Below are 22,591 nucleotides of genomic sequence, written 5' to 3'. Positions count from 1 at the left end.
GGTACTCCACCTTCTCTCCAGCAGAGACAGAGGATTTCATGCAGCTCAGTGACGATGATCTCTTTGCAGCATTTTAGGACTTCAGCAGGGATGCTGTCTTTTCCAGGTGCCTTGCCAAAGGCAAGGGAGTCCAGGGCCACGTGAAGTTCTTCTAGGGTTGGTTCACTGTCAAGCTCTTCCAGCACAGGCAGGCACTCAATGTTGTTCAGTGCTTCTTCGGTGACTACATTTTCTCTGGAATATAGCTCAGAGTAGTGCTGCACCCAGCGTTCCATCTGCTGCGCCCGATCCTGGATGACCTCGCCTGTGGCAGACTTCAGAGGGGCAATTTTCCTCTGTGTTGGACCTAGGGCCTGCTTGATACCATCATACATCCCCTTGATGTTGCCCGTGTCAGCTGCTATCTGTATCTCGGAACAGAGCTGGAGCCAGTAGTCGTTAGCACATCTCCTGGCAGTCTGTTGAACTTTGCTGCGAGCAGTTCGGAGGACCTGCAGGTTGCGCTCACTGGGACAGGCCTTGTATGCTGCTTGAGCTCTCCTCTTTTCCTCAATGACTGGTGTCAACTCCTCAGAGTGGGCTTCAAACCAGTCTGCTGCCTTGTTGGTCTTCTTGCCAAATATGGACAAGGCGGTGTTGTAAATGGTATTCTTGAAATGTTCCCATCTGTTGGATGCGTTTGCGTCAGCCGGGCCTGGAAGAGATTCCTCAAGCGCTTGTGCAAATTCCTCCACTTTTCTCTGATCCCGGGTCTTGCTGGTATCAATGCGAGGTCTTCCTTCCTTTTTCGTGTGATACAGTTGCTTTGTTTGCAGTTTCACTCTGCTGCACACCAGGGAGTGGTCAGTGTCGCAGGCAGCACCATGATAACTGCGTGTGATCTTGATGCTGGGAAGGCTGGAGCGTCTGGTGAGGATCAGGTCGAGCTGGTGCCAGTGCTTTGATCTTGGATGTCTCCAAGAGACTCTATGTTGGGGCTTTGTGTTGAAGAATGTGTTGCTGACACAGAGACCGTGCTGACAGCAAAACTCTAGCAGGCGTTGGCCATTTTCGTTCATCCTCCCAGTGCCAAACTGACCTAAGCAAGTGGGCCATGAACTGTTATCAGCACCAACTCTAGCATTGAAATCGCCGAGGATGAACAATGGCTCTTTTACAGGGATTTTCTTGACAGTGGTGGCCAGGTCATCATAGAATTTGTCTTTGGCTTCTGCTGGAGACGACAGAGTCGGTGCATAAGCACTGATGAGAGTGACAGGTCCTGCTGATGACTGGAGCTGCAGGGACAAAATTCTTTCACTTCCCACAGTAGGTGGGATGATGGATTTCAGCAGGGTATTTCTGACCGCAAAGCCAACGCCATGTTCCCTGGTTTCGTTTGGTGGTTTTCCCTGCCAGAAAAATGAGAAATTTCTCTCCTTGACAGATCCGGAATCTGGCAGCCTAGTCTCTTGAAGGACGACGATGTCCATCTGCAGTCTGCTCAGCTCCATGTCGATGACAGCTGTTTTGCGTGCGTCGTCTATTTCTTGCAGGTCATCAGAGAAGCCAGGTGTCATTGTCCTAACATTCCAGGTGCCCAGCTTTAGGGCAGTAGTTTTCTGTTTTCTGTTGCATGGTGCAGAGTTGTCGATCTGCTTGTCGGTTTTCACCCTAAACCCCACGCACCCCATGAGGTTAACGGACCGTGGCGAGGCAACACCTTACTGTCTGGGGACTGCCCAGCTTAAGGCGGGTGGTAGCTGCCCAATGAGATGCAATGATCTCTCCCACCGTCGGAAGCAGCCCCTGGCGTCATGCTCTACGCCAATCGAGCAAAGACTTATAACCGGTAAACTGCTGCTTCCCGTGTTGTGCCGACGCCGTATGGCGAAGTTGGAGTGTCCTCTCCAGTGCGCGAAGCCTGGGTAAAGAAGGTATGGAGGATAGGCTGTTACCCATGCAGCAAATCCCCCCTCTCCACGTCGCTGGAATGGTCCAATGGAAAGGCAGAAGCCAATACGGTTGGTTCCAGCGGCGTCGCAGGAGTTGCCAGAACGTGACTGTGTTCAGCCATGAACTGCCTAAGGGACTCCGGCTCCTGATTTTGCCTCGAGGTTGACTCCTGAAGCCTTTTCCACAACTGGATGTAGCCACAAGGCAGTGGAGGTTTGAGGTCAGAGTTTCCTTCTCTTAGATGAGCTGCCTTCCTAGGCTGACGAGTCCCATCTACCCGGAATGCAGACGCACTAAACAACATTAAGGGCACAATCCTGATGTTCCTAACTCAGTCCACCATAACTACCAACTAAACTGACAACCTAGTCCTAGCCAGGGTTTATGGTGCAGACCTCAAGATCTGCCACTTTAAGTCCAATGACAGCAGCATGAAAGCTGCACCACTGACAATGCACTTTGGAGCTGCTGAGACAAACAGCTGGAGGCCCCCACACATGATAGTGCCTCTCAGATACCCTGCCAGAGCAGGTACATTGGTGGTGGGTGAAGTTTGGGGGATGACTGTGGGTGATTCAGGGCAGGTAGCAGATCAGGCAGGGGGCAGTTCAGGAGCAGGAGGATCTTGGCACCGGCGGTGCACCTGCCCCCCCTGCTTTTCTCCCAAACTGTTCCCTGAATGGTTGGCAACCTTCAGTCTCAAAACACTGTGGTATAAGCCTACAGCACCTGGTATTCCCAAGCGGTCTCCCATCCAAGTACTAACCAGGCCCGACCCTGCTTAGCTTCTGAGATCAGACAAGATTGGGCATGTGCAGGGTAACAGTCCTTGGACTTATGCCACCAAAATAGCTCCTTGAGACCCCCTTGAGGTTAGGTTCACTGGCCTTCCTGGAAGGGGGGGCAAAGCACTAAGTTTTATAGGATGCCTCAACACCCCCAGCAAGCTGCCCTCCACATCAGAGCCATTCCAAATGGAGAAAGCAATGCAGAGGATGCCCCTGCATTGCTTTCATTGCTCTGAATGTCTCCAGTGTTGAGGAGGAGGGGCAGCTTGTAGGGCATGTTGAGGCACCCTGCAAAACTTAGTGCTCCCCTGCCCGGAACGCCAGTGGCTAGGTGTCCTATGGGTTGGTATGTAAGTAGGAAAAGGTTATACCTGTCTTTCTTGGGCTACTCACAGAGGCTGCAGATGTCCTGAGGCTTCTCTGGGCCTCCCAATGCCTTATAAGGCATTAAAAACATCACTATGGTTTTTTGAGGGGAAAAAACCGGAAGTGACTTTCTCATACTGCGGCTCAGTCTGAACCTGACAGAGGCCAAGGATGGACGTGTGTGGCCTCTGCTAGGCTCAGAGAACCTTCCAGAGGGTCCTTGACTCCAGAGGGTGAGGGGGTGGCAGCATTCTCCCGTATCCATGGTTTCACACAACTATGGGGGGTTCTGGAATGGAACCCCAGCGGATACAGGGGCACGCCTTTATATACTTCTGGGTTCTTAGACTGGAAGGCAAGACATTCATGGAAATAGGCAAGGCATTTCAGATGATTGCTTGAGTTGCTTTTTCCATTGCTTTTTCTGTCTTAAGTTGATGACAGCTATTCTGTTGGCATATTACTATCTTCCATTCCCACTAATGATCACAAAAGTTTCCATTTCAAACAAGGTTACGATTTCAGGAGTTTCTTTTAGAGACAAGTCCGTTGGCAGGGATTACCCCCCCCCCCCCCAAACTCTCTATCCTCATCCAAACATGGAGTGTTTTCAACTTAGTTCTTGACCTTTAAGATATAGGAGGAGACCAGAAACCCGCTTTACATTTCAGAAATCCTTACCACATACATCAAGTGGATGCAACTGAGGATGTGAAACCCTTCCTTTAGTGATAAAAGCCAGTTTGCCTGGAAGGTATTGGCTCAGTAGAACCAAATGATGCATACTTCCACGTACCTCATTTGTCTTTGTCGTGGAACATGTTTGAGATTCTTACTCCTTGAGGCTGATGACCTGGCAGCCTCCCTTTCTTTCTGCCAAGATCTCAGAGTCTGTCTTTGGTCCTTCTGGAAAAAAGAAAAGAAAAGGAGAAGACATCATTAGTGATTACAGCTCATTTTTGGAAATTGGGTCATTCTGTCTTCTGATCCCTGAGGATAACTGGGTTAATAACTTCAGAAAGGCAAGGTAAGGAAGACAGTTCTGCAAAGAAACCCTGAAACCCCTCAAATCACAGGCTTATCAGTTCTCAGCAGTGTCACTTGAATCTTTTCTGGCAAACCTAATATCTTGGGAAGTGCTATACTCAAGTTGTCTGCAAGACATTGTTTTTTAATCAACAGAATTTAAACTCTATTTCTTCCTGTCCTAGTACAGAGACTTTATATGAGACAGTTCTCACCAGAAGGCAACTATTACCCCCCAAAAAAGTCATTTTCGTGAGTAAAGATTTCTCCATTTTCAAGCATCGTTCATTGGTGTTAGAAAATGATTTCATAGATATGTAGTCTCCAGAATTTCTATTGGGTTGGCTGTGGAAGGAAATCTTTGTTTTCAAGGTGGTATAAAAACCCTGAACGTGAACTTGATTTTTATTAGGGCTCTAAATGTTTAATCAATGAATTGATTGCATTCATCAACGGAATAGGTGTGTCCAATTCATTGGATGGCAGGGGTTTATTGGGTGGCACCACCAATATCCTGTCCCCCTTTCTGGACTCGATCTGCCCTCCCAGGTTCATTTGGACTTACACCAGCATAGACCCAACAAATGTTCCTTTACCTGGAAGAGACCTCCTGGACTGGCCTGTACCCTCCCCTTCAGGATGTCAGCATGAGCTCTGGTGGCACAGTGTATCGGCGGGGGATGGACAGACGGACGGACTTAGTTAGGATTAGGCTATAATCCAAGTAAGGAATAATTGAAGGGAGACTGGAAGGAAGAAGAGAAAGAGCTAAATACAACTGCATAAAACAAGTTATAAAGGACAAGTTTGGCAACATCTACAGACCTGGAAAAATCTTGCCCAAGGCAGGTGCAAAGCTGTGAAAGACTGATCTATGGAATAAAATGCATGATAAAATAACATTAATCTAGAGCCCAATCCTAACTAATTCCCCCAACCACAGTCATGGAGGGGGCAGTCATGGAGGCCTTCTCAAGGGAAGCCTCCACTTCCCTAATGGATCTCCTCAGATCCCTGCCAGCTCAGAGGTTCTCAAACTCCCCCCTGCCACAACCCACCTCTGGCAACAGGCCTCAAAAAGCTTCTGCAGGCTGAGAAGTCACTTCTGGTTGGTTCCATGAGCCTGCGGAGGCCTTCTGAGTGAGGCCTATGGAGACCTGGCACCAGAGAAGAAGATGGGTCAGGGGAGGGAGAAGTTTGAGAACCCCATTACCCACCCTGATCTTGATAGTCCATTTGAGCACAGGATCTGATCAACATCATTACCTTGGGACCAGTGTAGACATATTACAGTCTCAAATCCAGCAAAATTTGCGGCTTCCCAGATTCATGTATGTACGTATATATGTGTGCATGTATGTATTTGCTGGTGCCCCTTCTGGCCTATGTGAGCGCAAGTACTGTAGATGTTGGTATGTTCTCTCCAGACATCTAAATGAATATGCAGGAGGGCAGGAGATCTGGTCTAGAGGGTAGAGCCTTCATTTTGCCGGAAGATAACATCCGCTGGTCGCCAGTTCGAGGCCACTGGCACCGTGCGACCTTGAAGCAGTTGACAAGCTGAGCCAAGTTATTCCATCTGCTCTGAGCGTGGGAGGATGGAGGCCAGAATGTGAAACCAGATCAGAAAGAAACATCTGAATGTTGTGGTTCTTGAAAGATAGAAACTTCTTTCAATTGTAAAAATCCCTATGGGGATTTAAATAGCCTGTCTATGTAAACCGCCTTGAATAAAGTCTTGAATAAAGACCAAGAAAGGTGGTATATAAATATCTGTATTATTATTATTATTATTATTATTATTATTATTATTATTATTATTATGAGGGCTGGGGACAGAGCCTGCTGCTGTGATGCTGTTCCCCTGATCTATGTACATGTTGTACCCAGGTTGTAAAGGACTCTGCCAGTGTTTCTCAATCAGTGGTAGGGGTACCACCAGTGGTGCTTGAGATGGTGTCTGGTGGTACTTGCAGGACCCCTGGGTACCTGCTGCCCAGCAGCAGACCAAGAATGCAACACAACAAGCTGCGGCAGGCAGCTCAGCTCAGTGGGCAGAGCTCCAAAGAATGCTTTTCTGCACTCAAAAAGCCCTCCAACCTACCCTGAACCTCTTACTGGTGCTGATCGTGGTCGCATCTGGTCTCCCAACCCAGAAGTAACTGGTGATGATGTCATCACCAGTTACTTCCTGTGCTACTTTGAATAGGTGGACCATGTGAAGTGGTACGGCGGAGGGCGAACGTTGACAAACACTGGACTATGCCCATTGTTCAGGGAAGTAGCAGCAGAAGTTGGTGTCTTGAGCAGCAAATAACCAGCACTTCTAAGCTGTCAGCTGTCAAGCCCTCCATGGCAACAACACCCAGAAATTTCCGGTGGTCTTTGCCAGGCAAAATGTGAGCATAGAATAACCTCCCAGTGACAATCGGGGCTGTGTGTACACTTGTGCTAAACAAGCACACTGACCTGTGTCAAGGCAACCTCAAATTTTGTGCCAGGGTGGATTGATGGAAGTCGAAGGTTTGAATCCGTCCTTGGACTGGGGAGGGTTAGAAATCTAAATGCGCATTACTGAAAAAAGGGAATGTATTTTCTTCTTGTTAGACCAACTTTCCAAGATGCAGCATCAACAAATTACGAGCCCTGTCAGCAGCTGCACTTTGTCTGCATTAGGAGCCATTTAAATAGCACTTTGACTTCACTGGATCGGCACAAAAATACCAACTCATCTGCACTCCCTAATTCTTCACTCTCACTTATTTGCAACCAATTTTGTTATAAAATACAGTTTGTCCTTTCTTTTCCTGAGCCTGGATATTTGCTTCTCTCTCTCTCTCTCTCTCTCTCTCTCTCTCTCTCTCTCTCTCTCTCAAAATTAGATTTTGAGCAGGTTGTTTGTTTGAATGTCTTTCCTCCCACCTAGGGGTGGACAGAGCTGCTGTGCTCCATTCCAGAATACTTTGAGTGAAACCACATTTTCTTGTCTGGCTTTGGTGCAACTTTTGGGCTCCCACTTTGCCCTTCCACACTTTCATAGAACACAGTGGGATTGACAGGATGATACATCCAAGATATCCCCCTCACTGTATGGTTAGGGGCAGGCATGAGTACATCCCAGACCCTCTCTAGCCATGCCTTCTGGGCTCTTCTAATCATGCAGGGATTCTCCCCCATTCATTCTGGTTCTGAGTTCTAGAATCTTCTAATCACATGGGGGGGGGGCAATTCCAGTGAATTCTGGTTCCAATTCTGCCTAAACTGGAACGCCAGCATTAATGCATCTATTTTACTTTAATTTTAAAAAAAGAAGGTTTAGTGACAGCACTGGATACACAAGTTTTATTTGATCAGGTTGCAAAATCCAGTCCTGAAATAATGGTACTTGGTATTGAAAATAACCAGAAATTGAAGTTAGAATGTTGTTGTTGTTGTTGTTGGCAACCTTCAGTCTCAAAAGACTATGGTATCGCGCTCTGGATGGTGTTTCTGGCACAGCGTCTAGTGTGGCTGAAAAGGCTGATTCGGGAGTGACAATCCCTTCCGCACTGGGAGCAAGTGCAGTCTGTCCCTGGTCTGTCTCCCTGGCTGTGGGCCTTCCTTCTTTGTCTCAGACTGTTGGCCAAGTGTCTCTTCAAACTGGGAAAGGCCATGCTGCACAGCCTGCCTCCAAGCGGGCCGCTCAGAGGCCAGCGTTTCCCACCTGTTGAGGTCCACTGAAGTTAGAATGTAGACCTGTCAAAAGCCCCAATCTAATTTTATATGAAGAAGTTACTTGCAGGTAATTCAAACTCACACTAATATAGCTAAGAGCTTTCAAGTGAGCCCTGTATTCTGTAACCAATAGACATGGCAGTATAAAGATCCCTGCTTCCACCAACAGATAAGCGAGAGGGAGAATGAACCAGATCCCAGGAAGAAAACTGATGCATAACATGTGCATTTGTTAATGAGATTTTGAAATATATTCTGATGTAGCACTTTCAAAGCAAGACATCTGGATTCTTGCTTTACAATGACATTACTATAGGGGTTGTATTCTAAGGAAGTTAGAATACTTAAGATGTGTTAAAAGGAGTGTGATGTAAGTGCTTCACAATTAAGTTGTTCTTAAGTTACAGCTCTGTGTCTTATGTGGTTACATCAACTTGTATGATCATTTATGTAAAAGTTATATGCATTATGTTGTCGAAATACCTACCATAATCTGCAATTCTGCAGCTGGGACCAAGCTGCCCCACAGCAGATACCCTGGGATTAGTGGGTCCCTGGTACCAGTAGTGAGGTTAAGGGCAGGATGGGGATTGATTGCCCCAGGTACCACACCTTGGGGGAGAGTGTTGGAGGGGGAGGGTGCTTTCAGAGGCTTCCTGAGCCTTGGAAGGCATCAAAAGGCCTGCCAGAGGCCTTAGAAAGGCACTTCCAGTTTTAGCAAAAACCAGTAGTGCCTTTCTAAGGTCTCCAGCAGGCATTCTGAGGACCGGGGGACACCTTGCCACACCTCAGACCACCTCCTGAATGCCCCCAGATTTTTTTTTTTTTAGTACTTCATGTTATAGCACTGGAAAAGAATTACAAAAAATTCTGAATACTGTAAAACTCATATGGAAGATCCTATTTATTACTTACTCCCAGGTAAGTGTGGATCGAATTGCACCCTAAGGGCCCAATCCGATCTAACTTTCCAGCACTGATGCAGCTGCAGTGCAGCCCTGAGGAAAGGGAACAAATGTTCCCTTTCATTGAGGAGGCCTTTGTGACTGCCCCCAAACCGCAGGATGCAGAGCATCACAGCTGCATCAGTACTGGAAAGTTGGATAGAATTGGGCCCCAAATCTCCTGTTAAATCCATTTCATTGGATCGCCTCCTTTTTAGTGTTGTGAGAAAAGAAGAAAAACTGCTCTCTGTCAATACTCTTTATGGTTCCCCTTACCATAAAGCAGATCTGGTGAATCAGGAATTACTGCACATATACCAGTCCATGGTATAATTGAGTATTTAGGCTACAATCCTAACCAACTTTCCAGCATTGACATAAGGGGAATGCAAGTCTGGGGTTGCCCTACATTGGTTTGCCAAACATTATTATTATTATTATTATTATTATTATTATTATTATTATTATTATTATTATTATTATTATTATTATTATTAACAGTATTTATACACCGCTTTTCAACTAAAGTTCACAAAGCGGTTTACAGAGAAAAATCAAATAACTAAATGGCTCCCTGTCCCAGAAGGGCTCACAATCTAAAAAGATGCAAAAAGAATACCAGCAGACAGCCACTAAAACAGACACTGCTGGGGTGAGGTGGGCCAGTTACTCTCCCCCTGCTTAAAAAAAAAAAAAGGAGCCTTCAAAAAAAGTGCCTCTTACCCAATTAGTAGGGGTTAATTGCCCTTCCTTGAGGAAGCCTCCATGATTGCCCCCCCAACTGCAGGATGCAGCACATGCCACACTGCCACAGCTATGCCAGTGCTGGAAAGTTGGTTAGGATTGCGCCCTTAGAGCCCGATCCTGAGGTCCGCGGCATGGCTCCGGGGCTTTGCGGGGCTTACTGCTGGGCTCCCACCAGAGCTAGCCCAGTACCGGCTGGAGCTTGGCTGGCACGTGGTGGGAGCCTGGGTTCCGTGGCTCGGCGGTCTGCTGGACCGCCGGGCTGCAGAACGGTTGGCGGGGGCATGGCCGGGGGCGTGGAGGAGGTGTTCTGGGGAGGGGGAGGTGTGGCCGGGGGTGTGGGGAAGGCATGTTTTCTGGCCTTCTTAACATTTTTATACATCTTTTAGTTTTTTACAGGCTTGATTCCTCGGTGACTTGCTCTTTTATTCTGTCTTTTAATCTGACTACTGTTTTTATGGCCTCTGTAATGTGTTTTTAAACGTTTTTATCTGCTATGTATTAATGTTTTTTTTTTAATCTGTTTTTTTAATATGTTGTTAGCCGCCCTGGGTCCCGTTAGGGAGAAGGGCGGGATAAAAATAAAGTTTTATTATTTTATTATTATGTTGGGGGGCGGGAGAGAGGTGGATCCGCGGAGCCGAGCTCCGCAGGATCCAAGGCGCTCGGGCAGGGCTACTCGCCCTACACGAGCGCCTTTACTTTAGCGGCGACCTTTTGGTTGTCGCTAAAGTGAGTAGCCCCATTGCGGGGCTGTTTCCCTTACTTGGGGGAAGGGGACAAACGTTCCCTTCTCCCAAGAAGTCTTCCATGGTAGCCTCAGGATCCCTTGGCAGCCCTCTGTGGAGCTGCCAGGTCCAGGAGCTCCAGGCAGCTCAGGATTGGGCTGCCCGTCATCTTAGTACAAGGTGTCCAGGGCAAATCCTCTAAAATACATGATTTTTACTCAACAGTCTGAGCAACAGAACAATAAGGCTCTCTCTCTCTCTCTCTCTCTCTCTCTCTCTCTCTCTCTCTCTCTCTCTCTCTCTCTGTGAGTTTTAATGTAGATGATATTTTATATGGTATCACCAAAACACATCAATATGTCTTATTATAGCATGAAAAGTGTTAACAGAGCAATTCTATAGAAAGACTTCCGGGCTTTCCTAATTACAACAATGACAGATACAATACAATAGCAAGTTAAGCTGCTGGGAACATCAGACAGGGAACAAAGTATTTAAATTAGCACTTTAAAACAATAAAAGAGAATATGATAAGTATCATGCTATCTTTGACACAGATCTTACTAAACACTGACAATGTGCTAAATGTATTCTACAGACAGTTACGCCGGCCAGTAAAGGTATGTGAAACAAGGTCATAAATAGGCTCTTGCATGAGTTTTACAATATTCAAGAACACAAGAATTCCTGGTAATTCTTTTCCAGTGCTATAACATAAAGTACTAAAACAAACAAACAAAAATTCTGATAAGAAGCCCTGTTCAGAAAATGTATATATGCTGTTGCTGAACGTACATTTGTATGCATGCAGGGCTGGTATCAGAGTTGGCTAGGTTGGGCAGTGATTGGCGGCCCACACTCACCTGACCATGCTGTTCCCTGAACGCTCACTGTCAGAAGTAGTGGTAGTGCCCAGTGCACCACCAGAGGGTGAATAGAAGATTCCATGGGGGCTCAGTGCAAGACTTTATCTCAGGGTCCCAAGCAATCTGGATCCAACCCTCCTCACCCTATTCCACCCTCCACCCACCTCTGCACTGCCCAGTGGTACCTTACATGCTCTGTCAAGATTAACCTCTGGATGCAGTACCAACGGGACATCCCAGACCTTCCACCAGCACAGCCTACTCAACAGGTGTCACAAACATGCTTTATGCCATGTTTGCAGCACCTCGGCCAGCACAGCAGTTGCTGCACCGGTTTAAGGTAAGGTTAGGATTGTGCTCTGTGTGCGTAATGAGTGTGAGCAGGTGTGTGACAGTGTTGGGATCACTCTTTCCACCTTATCCTCCAAACCTCCATACATTCAGCATCACTTCTGAACAGACGTGTATACAAATGAATACTACAATCTCTGTGATCTTAAATAAAGTAAAAACGATGAAAATTCTATTCTTGGACTTGTTTCACAGACCTTTACAGGGTGGCATAACAGTCTGTAAGTGTAGAGGCTCTGTCCAAACTATTGTGGACTCTGCTTTTTCTGCATGGTTCCTATATGAGTACAGTCTGAACATGAGTAGTTTTTGTTCAGAAGTTATGCTAAGCTTATTGCATGGTTTGAACCTACAGAAAACCTATGGAGATTTGTTTCTGGCTAACAAGTTGCCTTTGGGCTGTGTGAAACGTATCTTGAAAAGTTCAGAACGTTCAGCTGTTGATCTTCATGCGCACTTCCTTCCTTCCTGGATAAATACACAGTGGCTGAAATGTGGGCATGCAAATCGGCTTGCTTCCAAATTATTCATTACTATAGCATTAGAGTGCTTTCAAGCTATGGGTTTGGAATGCTCTTGGATTCTCTGACACTTGGGCAAAGCATTAGGCTTTAAGCGCAGGGGGGCTGAGACACAAGCACAAAGAAGTTATTGAGTGGCTCACTGGAATATAGTCCCAGTTTGCGGAACCTCTTTTCAATTCAATAAGTGCTTTGTGGCAATAACAAATACATGTTAATCTCACTTAATATTGCATTCCAAGATAGAGAAAATGCAATTTGAAGGAAAGGATGACTTTTTCCCCCAATGATGTCTCAGGAGTTGTTAAAAGGTATCTGCTCTGTTGTGGATTTCTCAAATAATTCTGGTTCATAAGGACATAAGAAAAGTGATGCTGGATCAGGCCCCAGTTGCTGTCAATGACTCAAGTGCCTCTGGAGATTTTTCCCATTCCTAAATGGGGATGCCAGATGCTGCTGCACAGTTCAACACACACTGAGCAGCAAAGAACAGCAGCATCTCAAACAGATGTATTGACTGCACCCACACTCCCCTAGTTACTCCGTTGAGCTGTCTTACTCCTGGTTGCTCTTGGGCAATGGAGATGCATGAAAAATGCCCACCCCAGCAATCCCTTGGCAGATGGGTAGCAATCTATTCAATTAATCACACACACACACACACACACACACACACACACACACACACACACACACACACACACCCCCTTTAGAACCCTGGAGTTTCTCCTCTGATATCAATCACTCCTCCTCCCCTCCTCCAAACAGGGTTCTTGCATGTGGTTAGGAAAACGGAAAAAAGAACAGAGAACAAGGACCCCAAGATATGTGGGGAAACCATGTTTGTTTTTAAAGAACAACACGGCCATTCTGCAAACACAAATGCAGAGGGATGTCCCTGTGGCCAGAAGGGCAGATGGCTATAAAACTGAAGCAAGGACATTGACCATGAACATGGGCATCCTATCCAGGAGATTCTGAAGTAGTCACCTGAGGGGCATCCACCTCTGCCCACTACTTGCCTCTATTGGCCCTCCTCTTCCCTGCATTGGAAAGGGAGAGTGCTGGCATCTCTCTGGTTAAGTAGAGCGGTGGTGGTGGTGGTCAGCATTTGGTGTGCCAGGATGCCATGGGCTGGCCCTGATCATGATAAATGCTGTTTGGCCCTTATGTCCCCAAATGCTGTTTTAAACATGCCTTTAAAGGGGAATTGGACAGATTTTTGGAGGAAAATTCCATCACAGGTTTCAAGCCATGATGGTTGTGTACAGTCTGAGATTAGCTGGTCACTCATCATGAGGACCAGGTAGGAATTTTTTTTCAGTCATCCAAATTGGCTGTGAATGGCAGTTTTTTCACCTACCCCAGACTGGCAAGGGAGGGATGGTGCATTCATAGGTTTCATGTTTTAAAAATTGGCCACCTGTTTAATAAAGTGACCCAAGTTAAATCTAATGAAGTCTGGTGTCTTCATTAGGGGTTGTAAGGGTAAATAAAATGCCAGATGCAGGGAAGTGGCAGCGAGATGCAAATATCTTGTGGTCTTATGTACTCGCTGAAGCATCTGGTGGGCTGCTCTGAGATATAGGAAGCTGGACTAGATGGACCCTCGGCCTGATCCAGCATGGCTCTTCTTATGTTGTAAGCTGCCTGTTCTCATTGTAAAGGAGAGCAATGAAATAAGAGTAGGCTAGGCATTTGGGCACAGTGTACTGATAAGATTGGTTCCTTATCTAACTGGTACATTTGTTCATAATGTACTGTTCAGTTCCAGGATAATGTTTGTCCTTATGATGTGCCCTTTCCGATATTATGTTTTTAAACATGACTTAATAAAGAAGAGATTCATTTTGCACTTCAGCATACTATTGTTTGAATTCTGATTTTCCCCTTTAAATAATTCAGGCCTGAAAAAGGTCTGCAAAATAATTTAGGTCTGCAAGAGTGCAATCCACTGCTGATGCAATGCTTCACTGTTTAAAGGAGACTTGAATTATCTGTTCATTTTTTTCTTTAAACATGGAGGGATTTGCTCCTTTGCTCTGGCAGTTGACTACACAGGACTCTTTTATTTTTATTAAATATATATCGCTTTAGATCAGCCATTTTCAACCACTGTGCCACACTAGTGTGCCGCGAATGGTCTGTAGTTGTACCATGGGAGTTTGGGGGTCATTTATTAGTAGGGCTGTTGTAAGATGTGAGCTCCCCACTGACAGCATGGTGTGCTTTGTCAATTGTTAAAAGGCTGATGGTGTGCCTTGATCATTTTTGCGCCTCGTTAGTGTTCTGTGAGATGAAAAAAAGTTGAAAATCAGTGCTTTAGATTATATAGCAAAACCATGCCCCTCCTTAAATAATTTTATAGACCATAAAATATTTCATTTTTGAAGATTATGCTCTGGAGTGGGCATATTTTAAGTTCTGAGATCATGCTATGTTTCATCTAAGTCATCTTCGTTGCAACACCCTTAACTGTGGTTGTTAAAAATGGACTTGCCAAATACTATGATGTTGATCAAAAGCCCCCTTTTTAAAAATTGCAGGCTAGCATATTAAGCTGTGTTTTCTAGATGGATTGTTTTATGTCATTTAATTTATTTAATTTTTTGTATAATTTGCTTTAGAGGCATCCTTTAAATATTATTGTATTAAAGACAGAAAAAAATACCTTAAGTTGACGAGAGTGACTTGCAAGTTAAATTATATTTATAAATGCTTCACTGAACAGAATTTTTCAAATAAAATTCGAGTACAGTAATCATGTTTAAAATATAATTTCTCATAGTTATGCCCCATCTGCTTCGTACTGATAAGGGGTTCAATAAGCCAGCCTATAAAAATCAATGCCATTAAATGTTTATTAATTATATTACAGATTGCTTAGCCTTACAAGCTCATTTAACACCACCAATGGATATTTTCAAGTCTCGACTACGTGTCTAGAAGATACATATTAAGCATGTTTAGTCTGCACTTTGTTCATCTCAATTTATAAGCAACATACTTATTATTTCATTAAATCTGTTTCTGTACGGAATGGGCAGTTTCCGCAAAGGTAACAGAAGATAATTTCTGGGCTTAGGGGAAAAAGGAAAAATCAGTATTTATTAAAAATCAGTGGAGCATAGTGGATAAAGCCGCATATAAGCTGGCTGCTGCTAGCTTCCCAAAATGATCAGCAAACTGAAGACTTTTAAAAAAAATGTTTTCCGAGCCATTATTTTAAACTATAGTTCTAATGCAAGTTGATTTCATCAGCCAGTGATTCCTTCCTTGTGGGCAATGGGATATTTCCTGCTGTTCTGTGCATTCCAAAGGAATGGTCTTTTTACATTCATTATAAGTAGGAATGCAACACAGTCTCAAAGAGAGAGTTTGAGCTGAATACCAGGAACAGAGAGTCACTATCAATGCTGGATATGCATCAGTTTGAAAATGCTCTTTACTTAGGAAATGTTAATTACAGCCTACTAATAACAGCCAGAGGTATCACTGTTTGCATCACCTGGTGCAAGAACTCATTGTGTCACCCCTATGATGGACCTCCTCCCTTACCAGACAATATAGAATAAATTACAAAATCATACGAACATGCTAAATACTGTGGCATCATTAGAATTGGAATAACTCCCATTTTATTTATTTATATATTTATTTATTTGCTTGAAGGTCACCCAACAAATCAGTAACCAACAAAACACCAGTGGCCAACATGATGGCACTCACACAACTGAGTTAGAGTTCTACTATTAGCTCTGATATAAGGAAATGAGAGCCGACTCATATTGGTTCCCGATATGGTTCCCGATTGGTTCCCGATAAGCTGAACCTTATTGGTTCCCTGCTGTGTCATAACAACACCTCATTGGCTCTCAAAACAATCAGTCTCATTGTTCATTTTTGAGTTAAGGCAATCCACTTTTTGTTACATAAGACATTCTTTTCCTTTTCTGGTTATTTGGCAATCAGTTTTGATAGAATACAGATATTTCAGAGTGGTTTGTTTCATTGCATTCTGCATTAAATTACAAATTGAATGATATATAACATGATGGTATTATTTGAAAATACCAAGATTTTCACAATTTTGGCACGAGTGGTGTCACCACCTTATCTGAGTGTCTTACCCGGTGCAGTCTGCACTCCCTAGTGACACCACTGATAACATCAATGGTGTAATGGCATTTTTTTTAAGTGCAGGAGCTCATCATAGTCACACCTGCTACAACCATGCCCCACTAAAACATTGCATTTCTTTAATAAACTGTTTTCTTATCAGTTATTCTTTGAAAAATATTATGCTGTACTTCATTTACAGATCCAGCTCATTTCATCCTAAACTGTTGCAAGGGTTGCAATTTGCTTTAAAATAATGTATAAAAATGGGGGGGGGAAGGGATTAAAAGTATCCCAGATAAATAAAAATGGTATGTTTGAATAAGAGCTTATGTATACTTACTCACAAGTAAATCCCACAGTGTTCAGTAAGATTCTGGCAATAATGGACATGTCCCTATGGTGTCCCAGTGCACAGGTCCATGACATGCTGCCCCCTTGCATCATCCTCCCCCCCCCCCACCGGGGATATTTATCGAGATGTAACCGAACCTCATGCGATGCTCTGCAACACTCAAGAAGCCTTCTGAGGTTTCTGATGCCCTTTGAAAGGGTTCTTCCAGTTTCCCGACAAAACCAGAAGCACTCTAAGATTGCGCTACAAACCTCAGAAGTCTTCTCGAGTGTTGAGCTGTGTTGCGTAGGGTTTTGTGTGCCTGGAGAATGGCTCCAATGGGCAGATGGGGTAAGGCAGCGGATGGAGGTGGCAGCAGTTGGGGGCATGGCGGGTGCGAAACTCTGCTCCACAGGATCCAAGGCACTTGTGGAGGGCTCGGTGCCCTACACGAGCGCCTTTACCTCAACGCTGACCTTTTGTAAAGGTTGGTAAAGTGTAAAGTGTATGCCTTTTGTAAAGGTGGTAAAGTGAGTAGCCCCATTGCGGGACTGCTTACCTTACCCAGGAGAAGTAAGGTAAGGGGGAGAAGTAAGGGAGGCACTCTCCTGAGGCGCCTCCCAGGGTAGCCTGGGGTGCGCAGGATCTGGCGTCAGCTGTTCTCGGTGCCACCGAGCATGGGCGTCCCAGGCAGCTCAGCATTGGGCTTTAAGAGGGAAGTGGAGGTTTGGAAAGGCCCTCCGCTCTCTCTTTAGTCCAGTATGGGCTCAACCCACCCATGAAGGGTGAATTGATGTGCTGAACAACTGGAAAGAAGTGCCTTGTCTTGAAGCACAAGTAACAGTTATCCCTGTCTGAAAAAATTCCATCCTCCATTGCAGACAGCAACCGATACCTAAAAATGTCTACCCAGAGAAAGGAAACCTCCTATGCTTTCAGGGTCAGAGAACTACCCCTACTTTCTGCTGTGTTATCTTTTGGGCAGCCCAATCCTAACTTGCACTGGAACAGGCTGGCCGGCTGGCCTGCACTGTATCCAGTACAAGTTCAGGGCTGGCTGCGGGCCAGCCCGGGACAAGGGGAAAGAATTCCCCTTATCCCGGGTAGCACCACAGCAGCCCCAATGGGGCTACTTGGATCTGAGGTGTCACAAATCCAAGCAGCCCTGGACTGCCTTGAGCTGCCCAGGAATGGGGCTAAGATCCGGCATAAGTGCCGGATTCTTGCCCTCCCTCCTGCTCCTCGTCTACCTGCCCACGGGCCTGCCCGCTGTGCACCCTCCCCATCCCCTCCCCCACTGTGAAATGCCTCCCTCCAGCCCTCAACCTGCTTCCCCTTTGTTTTCTTGTATCTCCATATACTTGTGTGTGCATTAGAGGATGATGTCATTTTATATAGGGAGGAATAGTTTTATTTATCTAGAAGATTTTTGAATATTTGTGTTGACTCATATAAGTGGCAGTTGTTTATTAAGAGCCTTATCATTTTATTTTACTTTTGCACCATATATCCATTGTATATTTTCTTCTGGGAACAATGTTACTACCCCGTCCTTGCGCTTGCTGAACCACCTCAGAGGCTCTGGTACTTATTCCCCTCCCCACACAGGCACTGAGCACTGTGCTGGTATACCTAGAGAATCAAGTGGTGAACTGCAACAAACCAGTCACGAAGCCCACAGGAAGCACTGCTGCCTGTCGATGGACCACAAGTGGGTGAAGAGACTACTTACGCTTCTCCCAAGGCTGGATTCCTGGTTGCCTGGGTGACAGGGACACTTGGGAGGCGGGTTCTGGGCTGGAAAAAGGGCAAAGCAACACATGCCCATATGGGAGGCCCCAGTATTAGGGGTTCAGTCAATGTCAGTAATGAGGTGGTAGTGGCAGGTTGCATGGCTGAGGGTGCTGTCTTCTTAGCCATCTGCTGCCTGGTCTGGATCCTTATCCCAGTGATGAGAGGAAACGTGGGAGGGCACGGCCTCACTTCACAGATTCTCGTTAGACTCCCCTGACTCAGGGGCAGTGGAGGTCATGGACATCATGCTTCCCCAGATAGCTGCAGTTTCTTCCTTTGGTCTTTTGCTGCATTTCTTTTCTTATTGCAACAGCCTTGGTCTAGGACCAGATTGGAAGAATGAAGAAACAGACTCAGTCTTCACAGCGAAGAGCCCACAGAAGGGAGAAGAACTGTAAGTGCCAAGAGTGCAGAAAGACCTTCAGTAAGAATAGTGTACTTACGATCCACCAGAGGACCCATACAGGGAAGAAACCCTGTGAGTGCCAGGAGTGTGGAATGAGCTTCATGCAGAGTGGTAAACTTAAGTGCCACCAGAGAACCCACACAGGGGAGAAACCCTATAAGTGCCACCAGAGAACTCAGCAAGGGGAGAAACCATATAAGTGCCAGGAGTGTGGAATGACCTTCATTCGGTGTGGTAAACTTAAGTGCCTCCAGAGAATGCATACAGGGGAGAAACCCTATAAGTGCCTGGTGTGTGGAGTGACCTTCAATCGGAGTGATAAACTTCAGCACCATCACAGAACCTGCACAGGGAGAAACCTTATAAGTGCCAGGAATGTGGAAAGGCCTTCAGTGGTGGACTTATTACCCACCACATGCAGGAGATAAACCGTATACAGCTTAGGGGTGTTAAAATTGTTTTTTGCTCAGTCAGGCAACAAAAGCTGAGTTCCTTGTTTGCATAATTGATGTTTGAAAACTTCCTGCCATTTGTTGGTTTGAAATGTAGATGGAGTATCTTGCTTGTTCTTGTTTTTTGAAAAATAGAATTTGTCAAAATTGCCCTGATATTATTTCCTAGAGCAGTGTTTCTTAAGCTGTGGGTCTGGACCCACTAGGTGGGCCGTGAGCCAATTTCAGGTGGGTCCCCATTCATTTCAATATTTTATTTTTAATATATTAGACTGGTATGTGACTGCATTTGGGGAAATGTTATAGAATTGTACTTTCATCAGGCTACTATGTATATGCTTTTAACAAAGGTAGTCAATGGGGCTTACTCCTGGGTAAGTGTGGGTAGGATTGCAGCCTAGGATTGATAAAAATGTTCCTGCTTGATGATTAGTTGACAATCAAAATAATGCTAAACTCTGAAGGAAGTTGAGTCATTTGACCCTTTCCTAATCTATTACTCAAACACCATCCCACACAGGCCAGATTTTACAAGTCCTGTTATAGCACAATCCTAAATTGCACTTGGACCGGCGCAAATTACCGAGAAGGGTTGCAAATGTGATGTAAAGCATGTTTTCGCCTCCTCACAAGCAAGCTGTGCTGGTGCACAGAGGTGCACTGGCACACGGAGGCTGTATCCAGCTTCCATGGCGGCTTGCTGGGTGAGTCTTGCATCAGCCCAGCTTGGCCAACACAAGGCCCTGGAGTGGGCGGGAAGGAGGCAGGAGGGAGGCATTCTGGGGTGGGGGGACCGTGGGAGGCAGGAGGCCTTGAGGCAGGCGGGTGGAGCGGGAGGCAGGATCCGACAGTTATGCCGGATCCCAACCCTGTTCCCAGAGAGCTCAGAGCAGCTTGAAGCCGCTCTGTTCTCCTTGGACTTGCACCACCTTAGGAGGTGGCACAGGTCTGAGGAGACCCATAGGGGTCAGGGTGCCTAACCAGGGCTAAGGGGAAAAGTTTTCCCTTGCCTCTGGCTGAGTTGATTCTGGTCCCTATCCTGTGCTGGATACAGCGCAAGCCTCTTGGCTCGCCTGTTCCAGCGCAGGATAGGATTGCGCCCTTAATGTCCTTCAGGAAGCACGATGGAAGACACTGACCACAAAGCACTGATGGTGCACTAGAAATGGCTGTCCCAAGTCCAAGTCAGTTTGGAATCAGTCAAGTTGAGTAGTTGCCTCTTCAATAAATGTATATAGATGAGGGAGGAGGGTTTGGAACAAGTTTAGTAAGCAGATATTTATGGCACAATAAATGCCATATTTATGTAAGCAGATATTTATGGCACAGATATTTATGGTCAGATAGAGGTTAAAATAGAAGATGTTTCAGACCTCATTGATAAATTAAAGATCAATAAGTCACCGGGCCCTGATGGCATCCACCCAAGAGTTATTAAGGAATTGAAGAATGAAGTTGCAGACCTCTTGACTAAGGTATGCAACTTGTCCCTCAAAATGGCCATGGTGCCAGAAGATTGGAGGATAGCAAATGTCACGCCTATTTTTAAAAAGGGAAAGAGGGGGGACCCGGGAAACTATAGGCCGGTCAGCCTAACATCCATACCGGGTAAGATGGTGGAATGCCTCATCAAAGATAGGATCTCAAAACACATAGACGAACAGGCCTTGCTGAGGGAGAGTCAGCATGGCTTCTATAAGGGTAAGTCTTGCCTCACGAACCTTATAGAATTCTTTGAAAAGGTCAACAGGCATGTGGATGCGGGAGAACCCGTGGACATTATATATCTGGACTTTCAGAAGGCGTTTGACACGGTCCCTCACCAAAGACTACTGAAAAAACTCCACAGTCAGGGAATTAGAGGACAGGACCTCTCGTGGATTGAGAACTGGTTGGAGGCCAGGAAGCAGAGAGTGGGTGTCAATGGGCAATTTTCACAATGGAGAGAGGTGAAAAGCGGTGTGCCCCAAGGATCTGTCCTGGGACCGGTGCTTTTCAACCTCTTCATAAATGACCTGGAGACAGGGTTGAGCAGTGAAGTGGCTAAGTTTGCAGACGACACCAAACATTTCCGAGTGGTGAAGACCAGAAGTGATTGTGAGGAGCTCCAGAAGGATCTCTCCAGACTGGCAGAATGGGCAGCAAAATGGCAGATGCGTTTCAATGTCAGTAAGTGTAAAGTCATGCACATTGGGGCAAAAAATCAAAACTTTAGATATAGGCTGATGGGTTCTGAGCTGTCTGTGACAGATCAGGAGAGAGATCTTGGGGTGGTGGTGGACAGGTCAATGAAAGTGTCGACCCAATGTGCGGTGGCAGTGAAGAAGGCCAATTCTATGCTTGGGATCATTAGGAAGGGTATTGAGAAAAAGACGGCTAGTATTATAATGCCGTTGTACAAATCGATGGTAAGGCCACACCTGGAGTATTGTGTCCAGTTCTGGTCGCCGCATCTCAAAAAAGACATAGTGGAAATGGAAAAGGTGCAAAAGAGAGTGACTAAGATGATTACGGGGCTGGGGCACCTTCCTTCTGAGGAAAGGCTACGGCGTTTGGGCCTCTTCAGCCTAGAAAAGAGACGCCTGAGGGGGAACATGATTGAGACATACAAAATTATGCAGGGGATGGACAGAGTGGATAGGGAGATGCTCTTTACACTCTCACATTACCAGAACCAGGGGACATCCACTAAAATGGAGTGTTGGGCGGGTTAGGACAGACAAAAGAAAATATTTCTTTACTCAGCGTGTGGTCGGTCTGTGGAACTCCTTGCCACAGGATGTGGTGATGGCGTCTAGCCTAGACGCCTTTAAAAGGGGATTGGACAAGTTTCTGGAGGAAAAATCCATTATGGGGTACAAGCCATGATGTGTATGCGCAACCTCCTGATTTTAGTAATGGGTAAAAACCAACATTTACTCTGCATGTGCCCGATCTCATCTGATCTCGGAAGCTAAGCGGGGTCAGACCTGGTTAGTACTTGGATGGGAGACCGCATGGGAATACCAGGTGCTATAGGCTTATACCATAGTCTTTCGAGACTGAAGGTTGCCAACCATTTATGTCAGAATGCCAGATGCAAGGGAGGGCACCAGGATGAGGTCTCTTGTTATCTGGTGTGCTCCCTGGGGCATTTGGTGGGCCGCTGTGAGATACAGGAAGCTGGACTAGATGGGCCTATGGCCTGATCCAGTGGGGCTGTTCTTATGTTCTTATGTTCACAAAGGTATCCTCTGCTGGTGCGCAGGAGTGCCAACATAGCAGTCCCTTGTTTCCTGTGCACTGGTAGAGGACCAATCAGGCTGTGAGAGATAAGTAAAGAAAAATTTTACTTACCACTCTGGTGGCTGCCTGGTCCCTAGGGGACACCGCAGATCAATGCCAGCTCTTTTGCTCTCATAGATCTGAAGAGTGGCAGTGAGTATATCTGGGCCAGGCTGGAGAGAAAGGATTTGGCAACCGCTGCTTCCATACCCCCTTTCCATTCTTGATCTGCCCCTACT

At 45.8% G+C, this 22,591-nt stretch overlaps 1 pseudogene; it reads left to right on the top strand.

The window, feature by feature from the left end:
- Positions 1 to 21,989: 21,989 nt before the first annotated feature.
- LOC136655115 (5S ribosomal RNA) lies at positions 21,990 to 22,109 on the top strand (annotated as a pseudogene).
- The last annotated feature ends 482 nt before the right edge of the window (positions 22,110 to 22,591 follow it).

The sequence above is a fragment of the Tiliqua scincoides genome, chromosome 5 (assembly GCF_035046505.1).
Source record: "Tiliqua scincoides isolate rTilSci1 chromosome 5, rTilSci1.hap2, whole genome shotgun sequence".
Lineage (NCBI taxonomy): Eukaryota > Metazoa > Chordata > Lepidosauria > Squamata > Scincidae > Tiliqua > Tiliqua scincoides.
Note: the sequence above shows the minus strand (reverse complement) of the source record. Positions and strands in the feature narration are given on the sequence as shown.